Source organism: Condylura cristata, unplaced genomic scaffold (genome assembly GCF_000260355.1).
Source record: "Condylura cristata isolate star-nosed mole 26May11 unplaced genomic scaffold, ConCri1.0 scaffold00018, whole genome shotgun sequence".
NCBI classification, from domain to species: domain Eukaryota; kingdom Metazoa; phylum Chordata; class Mammalia; order Eulipotyphla; family Talpidae; genus Condylura; species Condylura cristata.
In genome coordinates this window covers 41,968,470-41,978,339 of record NW_004567119.1, presented here as the reverse complement: position 1 = coordinate 41,978,339, position 9,870 = coordinate 41,968,470, and positions in this window count along the sequence as shown.

Below are 9,870 nucleotides of genomic sequence, written 5' to 3'. Positions count from 1 at the left end.
AACAATACAGGATGCTACTAGGGTTCCACCAGCATTCAATAAATGCGTGAGGAACTACTATGTGTCAGTTACTAGGGCTCTATCAGCAAATAAAGCAGACAAGTCCCTGTCTTTATACATTATAGAGGTTTTTTTTTAATAATCAGACTAGGCCTCCCTGGTGGTGCAGGAGTTAAAGTCTCAGCTCTATCAACCTATTGCCAGCCATTTTATAAGTTCCAGCCCCGGCCAGGGTGCTGACCCACATGGTGCAGACCTCTCTATGCCCCTTGGCAGTGTGTTTCAGTGGAGCACTGAAGCCAGTTCTGCTCCCCACTCTGTCTCTGGTGAGTACTCCCGAACCCGGCCTGCACCCCTGACACAAGCTATGCAACTTCTATTGACTGACAAACTCTGGATAGAATAGGAACCACTAACTTATGTTTTGACCTCCCTTTTTTGTATAATCATAATATCAAAATATTCTCAGCAACCATCAGTTTATAATTGGATTGCCTTAGACTCTTAAGAAGGCTGCCTGGCCCAGGCAAGCTGCCCCAGGGTGGGCAATTCCTCTGTCTCCTGAGACAAAAGGCAAGCCCCAGGAGAGATAAGACCCCAGGGCACAAAAACTCCTGGGCAGCTTCCTTGGTTTCTTTAAAATGAAAAGCAAATCTCAGATAAGACTTCCAGGGCATAAGGACTCATGACAATTTTTAGCCTTGTTTACACAGTTGTTGCTTAATACACAACTGTACAACTTTCTCTTAATTTACTCCTTTTTAAAACAAGCACTAACTACTCTCTGCTAGCCTTAAATGAGCCATTAGCTTTTCTTTAGACAATCACTGATAATGCTGCTAACACAATTTATTACTTCCCTAAAACCCCTAATAACCTTTTGCTAACACGCTCATCCTTTCCCAGACCCCTCTTCCCTTGCATTATAGCTAAACATCTGTATACATGACAATTATCACAAAAATGTATACCAGTTTAGTATACCATAAGAAGTTAAGAAAAAAAATGCTTTGTTCCCCTTGTCCTTGAGAATGTTTATGACAATTTATGGCCATCTCTCATTAACTTACCCTATGCATTATTGCAATTAACTACTTGCTACACAGTATAAATAAAGACCTGCTGAGGGAATAAGCAGGAAGACTTGCACCCAACTCTGACTCCCATGTCTTCCTCGCGCCCACTCCCCTCTTCCCTTTTGGAGTCTCCGCTCGCCAACACCTTCCCACCTTAGGGCCCTGCCTGTCTCACCTCCTGAGACCTAGATAGTTGGGGCTGGTCCCCAAGACACCCCATTTCCTGTATGCATAAATTTTAAAAATCTTTAAGAAAAAGTGATCAGATCTATGGGGGAGAGATCGAGGTGAGCTATGTGTATTAACAAACATATCAATAAAAATGATCTGCATAGCAGAGCGGAAAAGACACTTTTTCAAAAAGGAAATGTATATATTATACAGCCAACAGGCATATGAAAAAATGTTCAACATCGCCTGTAATAGGCAAATGCAAATCAAAATCACAATGTGATATCATCTCACACCAATAAGAATGGTACATGTTAAACAACTAGCAATAACAAATGTTGACGAGGATGTGGAGAAAAGGAACTCTCCTGCACTGCTGGTGGGAAAGTAAACTGGTCCAACTACTATGGAAAACTGTGTGGAGGTTTCTCAAACTGCTAAATATGCAGCTTCCATATGATCCAGCAATTCCACTCCTAGGTATCTACCCAAAGGACACAAAAACATTAATTCAAAAGGACACCTATGCCCCTATGTTCATTGCTGCTGTACTTACAATAGGGAAGATGTGGAATCAACCCAAATGTCCAAAAATAGATGTATGGATCAAGAAGATGTGGTACATATACACAATGGACTATGAATCAGTAATCGAAAAAGATAAACTCATGTCATTTGTGGCAACATGGATGGAGCTGGAAGTGATGGTGCTCAGTGAAATAAGCCAGAAGAAAAAGAAAAATACCGGATGGTTTCACTCATAGCAGGAATGCAAGGGATCAGAAAAAAAAACAAACAAACAAAAAAAGCAATTGCAATAAAGTAAAAATGAAAATCAACAAACAACTGTAAACCAGAGACATTCCATAGAGGTGGAGAACGGAACAGGATCAAAACTGGGAGGGAAGAGTGCACGGGACTATGGTGATGGCACATGGCACACGGGTGAAGTTGTGGTGGGAAGTCCACGGGGATTACAACTGAGACGAGAAAATGCACAAAATGAAGAATGATGTAATATGTATGTATGTATGTATGTATAAAATAAAAAGTAACAGAATGCCTGTTTAAAAAAAAATTATCTGCATTAAAGAAGCCATGCAGGGACAGTATGCCCACAGTAAGACTGTGATGGGATGAAAGGTCGCAGTTTTACATCGAGAATTTAAGGGGAGGTGTCACTGAACAAGTGACATGTGGACAAAACTTCAACATGGGCTGTGCAGATCGATACCTGGGCCGTTGTCAGGGTCCGAGGGTGCAGCAGACAAATGGCTCATTCTGTAGCCCCCAACACTTCAGGTCCCTAAACTGTGGCTTGGCCACTGACAAGGGGCCTTGAACCTGAGTCACAGAAGCTTCTATTGCACTTCCTCTTTGTCCTTGGAAAGTTGTGATGGGCAAAAAACCTCTGCTGAGCATCAGGGATCTATACTGCAAAGGATTGTTTTCTGGAAATGTATGCTTCAGGCCCTCCCTGGTGGCACAACAAGTTAAGTCACAGCACTATGAAGCTATCCACAGCCCCTGCAGCAAGTTCAACCCATAGCCAGGGAGATGACCTACATGGTGCAGCTGACACCTCTCCTGTCTCCCCTGCTGCTCCCCTCAGCAGTGTATTTCAGTCGATCCACTTATTTTGTTCCCTACCCTGTCTCTGGTGAATCCTCTCACCACCACCACCCCCGCATCTAGCCTGTACCCCAGTTTTTGTATTCAAACGAATAAATCTTAAAAAAAAAAAAAAAAGAAAGAAAGAAAAGAAAAGAAATTTGGGCCCTCCCTGGTTGCGCAACAGGTTAGGACGCAGCACTGCAAGCTAGCCGCAGCCACTTCAGTGTGAGTTCGATCCCCAGCCCCGGAGGTGACCCACATGGCCCAGCAGACCTCTCTGACCTGTCTGCTACTCCCCTCGGCAGTGACTTTGTAGATCTGCCTGTCCTGCTCCCCACTCTGTCTCTGGTGAATCCTCTCACTGCCCTCTGGCTTGCACCCCAGTTCTGTACAAATAAATAAATCTTAAAAAAAAAAAAAAGAAGAAAAAGAAATTTACAATTCAGTTTACAAATCTATGTGTGGGACTAATACCAGGACTTCATTGGTTGCTCAAGTCAAAATACAAAAGAGAGGTCACAAAGTGGCTGGGGGCCCTGAGCCAAGCTCGAGGCTCCTTCACTGGGCTCCCAGTCACCAGGCTGATAACTTACATTGATTAGCTATTGAGCCCTCACAGAGAACACCACAATGAGCAAGCTTTCCTTTTACTGTTGGAAAATGGGGTCTTCCAGGGGTTGAGCTGATAGTAGGACAGATGCAGCCTGGATCCCAGGCCCAGGACACAGCCACACACGCCGCCAGCTGCTCCCCCATCCCTCGAGCCCACTTCCCTTTCTGGTGTGAGCAGGAAGAACCAGGTTCTGCAACCCAAAGCAGAAACAACTGCTCCCATATTTCTCCATCAGCCCTATATTGTGGCTTCTTGGCTGGGACATAACCCAGGGTTGTTTTGGCTGGTTTTGTTTTTTGCCAAGTTCTTATGAAAGAACAATACCCCCAAAGCCAGGGGTCTGATTAATTTTGGCAATTCTGGAGAGGAGGGAAGGGGTTACATTCTAAAACTGGGACTGAAGTGGGGGCTGGTAGCCCCTTTTAGTTCCTTCTAAAGATGCAGGGGGAGGTTAGAAAAGAAGCCCTGTGACTTACCCTTACATCTCATAGACCCTACTTCACTCAAAGAAACAGTCTTCCCATCATGCCCTTGACCCCCAACATTGCCTGGAAACTAACAGCCCACAGTGTCCCACCCAGCTCCCCAGGCTGCCCCCACCCTGCTATGCCCACAGCCTAGCATGAACGTGGGAGCGGTGGGAAGTCCCTCTGCCAGGCTGACGAGCCACAAGTCCAGGGGTCCAGACTCCCCGAGGAGACACGGCAGTCCCCTTTCTCTACTAAAACCACACAGAATCAATCATCTGTACCCATGCTGAGCAGCCAGGCCATACCACAAGTTTGGGGGGACAACCACCACTGTGAGGAGGGGACACATACTGCCTTCTGTCAATGAGGAAGTGGTCAGTGGGCACAGAGAACTGAGGAGGAAATGGAGCTGGGAGGAGCGGGAAGAAACATTTCTTGACTCCCACTCTCCAGTGGTCACAAAAGCCATAGAGTAAATGGATGATGAGCGCGGCTATGCGCCAGGCATCAAGATCGGGCTTCCCAGAGCCTTCACTTGTTTCTCACAACAGCCCCATGACGGAGCTAAGCCTTTAGTGCTGGTCCTGGTCCTCTGAAAGCAGAGGACAAAACATGATTAAACGTGGATGGGTTTTACTAGGGGAAACATCTTTACAAGAGAAAATCGAGAGAGGGAGCTGTGCCAGGCAAGAGAACCACCAGACCGTGCCCCTTCCATCCCCCTGAAGAGGGAGGCAAAGAGCGGCCACGAATGTCCTGGACCAAACAAGGTCAAGGAAGGTTCCACAAACAATCAGCCTTCACCAGAACCTGGTTTCCAGGAGCTGCGGTGCCTATTACCCCTGCCGTGCCTTAAGTCATGTTATGTGTTGTTACAGGGCAAGGAGAGGGGCACCTCAGAAACCCCAAAGCTCTAAATAGGTTCTGCCATTCACCACACCACTCTGTTACACTGCCACCTCTGCCATGCCTCAGCTCCCCCCACCCCACCACTGTGCCCAGTTACAGGCTGTGAGACAGAGCAGGGACGCAGGGACAGACTTCAGAACAGACTGCAGAGCGCTGGGACAGCTACCCTCAGCCGTGGGGGTCTGAGGCGCATTCTCACAACTATTAATTATGTAAATATGATTAAGTTATGATGAATGATTGTGGGAGGCCACAACATTATCCCCACTGTACTGCTCATTCAAATGTGACTCAGGGAAGCCAAGCCACTACCCAGCTTGTGCCCTGTTTACTGTAACTCCATGGCCTTCTCCTGTGCCACGTGTCTCTGCACCTGGTGCCCACCCCAAAGCCTGATGCCTCAGACTCTGCAACCTGCAGGGAGCACCAGTCAGCAGCCCACACACCTCTGTGTCCCCCACAGCACCTGGGCGGGAGCCACCGAGGCCTCCCTCACAGCCTCGCCAGTCTGTGTGCCAGGCACTTGGTGTTCCCCGGGGGCGGCACTTCCTGGTCCGAGAATCAGGTCAGATCTTCTGTCACAATCAAGTGCCAGGGGAAGGCAGACCACGCCTGCTCCAGACTTGTCTCTGAGCAATTCTGCCTACACACCCAAATATATGCAAATAACCATAACTGAGTGAGCAGACTGCTGGTACAGGGCGAGGTGGAGGAATCCCCTTTACCCCTCCAGACCTGATTTTTCCAGTCACCCACCATGTGGCCAAAGGTAGGCATCTAACCGTCTGGGGGAATATCCTCTTATGCTCAGCTGACTTATTCTATCCCCTGTTGTACTGTTGACAGTAAATCTGCTGACAGTAAAACCAACACGCAAAAGGCATTCATTCATAAATGAAGACAGTCTTTTCAGAAGTGGCTACCCAAACCTATCATGTATTTATTTACCCTTTGATGCAGCTATTCCCCTCTAGGAATGTACTCTACAGAAATCCTTGCAGGTGTGTACAAAGATATTGCAGATATTTGAGGAATTTACACTCATTTTAAAGTGGAAACAAAGAAGCATCAAGAGCAGCCAGTTAGGTCAATTGCAGAAAGGACATCCACGCTGTGGAAGAGGCCACTGCTGGGAATCACAGATGACCAGCTTGTGAAGCCAGCTGAAATTCGCACTGAGGCGCTAAATTTAAAAGGCCGGCTGCATGTCAATTAATGAGTGTGAAAAGTTATTGCAACTAGTTAAACAATGTAAATGTATTTAATACCACTGAACTCTACATATAAACACTGTCAAGATGGTCTAGTTTATGTCAGGTGTTTTTTCCCACTATTTTTTTTTAAAAAGCAAGAGAAAGAACCATATACTTCCTGATTCCATTTATACATCTTATATACTTCAGAGAAATTTTTCACCAAGTCAACTGCCAGTTTCAAAACCTAGAATAAGCAGACTGGATTTCCGCTTCCACACAGACCAGTTGGGAGAAAGGCTTGCCCTTTTCCCCTTCCCCTCCTGCCCTGGCGGTGGGCAGCTGGGTGGGCGAGAGGTAGGGCTAGCCTCACTATGAAGGCTATTTCCCTACAACAGGCTTCTGACCAAAAAAGTAAACAGCTGATCTGCTCCCCACTTTGTCTCTGGTGAATCCTCTCACCCTCCACATCTCTGGCCTGTACCCCAGTTCTGTATGAATAAATAAATCTTTAAAAAAAAAAAAAAAAAAGTAAACAGCTGAGTGCCAGAAAACCATAGGCCCCCTCTAGGTCTTAGGACAACCCAGGCCTCTTCACCACCAACTCCAGTCACAGCTAAACAAGGGTTCATCAGATTCAGATGTAATCACAGCTTCTTTGAAAAGCAAAGCTCTGGTGAATTCAGAACCACAGGTTTCCAAAAGAGAGGGCAAGAACCAGGAAAACTCAACTCATTCTGAAACTTGAGGCCCCGTAGCCCCAGAGGCTCTAGCTATTTGAGGAACTAGAGGCCCACAGCTGCCTGGACTGAGCGAGAGTCAAGATCACGTTTCACAAGGTCTCAGACAGCAGTGGCCTGAGGTAGTGCTGGCTGAGGCTTGGGTCAGAACCACCCAGACTGAAGGTCCATTTGCATAACCTTTGCAGACCTTTGCATATGGGGGAAGCTTGGATCAGAGAGGTTAAGACCAGCATTTGGACACACAGGACCTGAGGAACAGAAAAAAAAACCAGAGATGGGAGGACCCTGAAGGGGAATGGTAAAGGGGGAAGGCCAGTGCCAACATTTCACTTGCAAATCCTTGCAGGGTGTCTGGTGGGGTTGGAAACTTTATTGGCCTTAAAGCAAGAAAGTTATGCAAATGAATGCATTTGCATAGCAGTCCTTAACCACCCACAGGTTTATGCCTCTCAACAAGCAGCCACTCACCCCCAACCCCCACCTGAGATCCTGCAGGCTTCATAGGCTGGACTTCCTGACAAGCTGACAGAGTAACTTCCCTTCAGGGCAACTATTTCCTCTAGAGGGTAGATGTACTCCCAGATGTCAATGTCTGAGCAGTAAAGTGTGGCCGCTTCAGTGCACAAGGGTTATGTTTCTATCAGGGGAGTTCCCAACTGGCGGACCTGGACAGACAGGGACGAGGACACCCTCCAGAGCAGAGGGGCTTTCTGGTGCCACCAGGACTCCCTGGGTGACCACTCATCTTTGCTGTCTAGGAAGCCCCCCAATCTCGTGTGACGTTATCCTTTTTTTTAATGGCCTTTAAAGGATACAACTGAATAGGATCTAAGGTTAAGGAATAGCTTTAAGGCTTCCTTAAATACTAATGGACAGAAAGCGTGGGGAAATCCCTAGCACACCACTTTCCCAAATTTTGGTTTGGGGGAAGCAGACATGGTAAACAAGGGGAATCCAGGTTGGAAAGGTTGAAAAGAGGACAAAAAGTGAAAACACCAAGGACACCACACTCACGCGGACAAGTCACCTTTCCCCTGAGCAGAATCCCTGAGGGTCAAGGGTCAAGCTGAGGAGATGGGCAGCCATTGTGACAAAGGAAAGGGGTGAGCCTGGACTCTGAGAAGGAAGGGTCCTGCTCCTTCAGGGACCAGAACAGAAACCAGATAGGAAAATCTCTGCTGTGCATTTCCTCATGTCAACCATCAAAACTGCCCTCCTCGGGACAGCACAGCTCTCATGAGGCCGGCTACCCCCGCAGATTGAGCCACCACTCTCTCACTCGCCACCTCCCACAGTCCTGAGCCCTGCTCACTGCACATACCAGGCCCTGAGGTCAGCTGAACCAGAGGTGCCCTTTACTCTGGGGAAGTGGCTCAAATTCTTTTCAGAGAGAGGCTCTGGTGAGGAGGTCAAAGTGCAGGCCCTGCTCACAAGAGGCCCACAAGTTGAGGGAGGAGCTGGGTCTTTGTCCACCCAGAGAGTCGTTCCACCCCCCTACCCCCCAATCCTGGCACCACGCTTCATCCCATACACCCAGGCATAGGGCCAGTGTCACCCTGAGAGGCACAGATGTGAGGGCTGCATACAGAGAACAAGGGAAACTAGGCCACATTCTTGGACCTCACTCACCACTCCAGGCTTACTCACACCTCTAGGGCCTTACAGGGCTGCCCAGTATCCCTGAGCTTAGTGACAAACCCCTTGCTGTCTGGGGCAGTTTCTAGACAATTCGATGTAGCCAGGCCTGTGGATGAAGAGAAAGGAAAAATGAGGCTCTTTGCAAGTTGCTGGTATATAATCTACCTCACTGACTAGCTGAGGGCAGGAACTAGATCTGACACTTAGCTTTTCCCAAAGTATAGAATATTTCGTAAATGCCCAGGTATTTCAAGATTTAGCATGTCATGTTGGGTGGTTTCTTTACCCTTGTCTGATTTGAGTTGCAGGGAGGGGTGAGGTAGATGAAATCACCAGGAGGTGTCCAGAGCTAGAAAGTAGTGTCCCTTCCAAATAATAGTTGTTATGGAAAGGGCCAGGGTGGAGCAGTGTTCCCAAGGGTTGAAGATACAGAGCCCCCCCCAGCCCAAGGCCTTTTCCCCACCCTGGCCACCTGCTGGGGGTGCCTGGCAGGTTTGTTTTCATTGTTCACTGGGAGGGACAGCACTCTCCCCAGCCCGGCAGCCCTGTTGCCCTGCCCACCTCCCTGAGTAACTGAACTTCACACGTGGGCATGCCTGACCTAACAGCCCTGCCATTCGACATCACAGGCCTCCGCGTTTCCCATCCCGGCTCTGTCAGAGGAAAACCCCAAACTTACTGCTATTGTTTACCAGCCCAACTGACTCTTCACCCCAAGGCACTGCCGATCGGCTGACGCTGACGGCCAAAATGTGGCTCCCCCTACCCCATCAGCATGGGGCCAACTGGAAAGCAGGGCTCCCCTGAGTAGCACTGAAATCTATTCTCTCATTGGAATCTTAACAACAGCCACAGGGTACAGAAAAGGGAGACCCTCACTGGAGAGAAACCCAGTCTGCCTCCCTGTTCAGCCCTCCCCCCTTTTCAAGAGCACGGAAGCTCTGAACTCAAGCAGGAGCCCCATTTCCGTTATGTGGGAGGGCTGGGAGACTCACTTTCTTTCTCTGGAGCTGAGTTTCCTCACAGGTAATTGGAAACTGACTATCTCAGAGGGTTTCCATGGCCTGAAGAAACGAATAACCCAGCATAGTATCAGTGCCCCAAACCCAAGGCCTCCTCACATCTCACACCAGAGAGCAGTCAAGAGTAACATCCACTGCTGGTCAGCTCTGTCTTCAGGCACCAACGTTCATCACCAATCCGTTTAGCAAAAGTAGGTAATGTCTCCCCTGGAGATGGAGTCACAGGGCCATGTCAGTATAGAGGATCAGGGGCAGAGGGAAGTGGGGAGGAAGGTTGAATGGCACCGCAAGACCCCACTTACCACTCAAGTCACTCCTGGCCTTTCATCACAGCCAACTTCCCTGAGCACCAGGCTGGCTCCTGACTGGCCAGATCCAGACACAAGAGGGAAGGAATCAGATGTCAAAGTGTGAGGCAAGA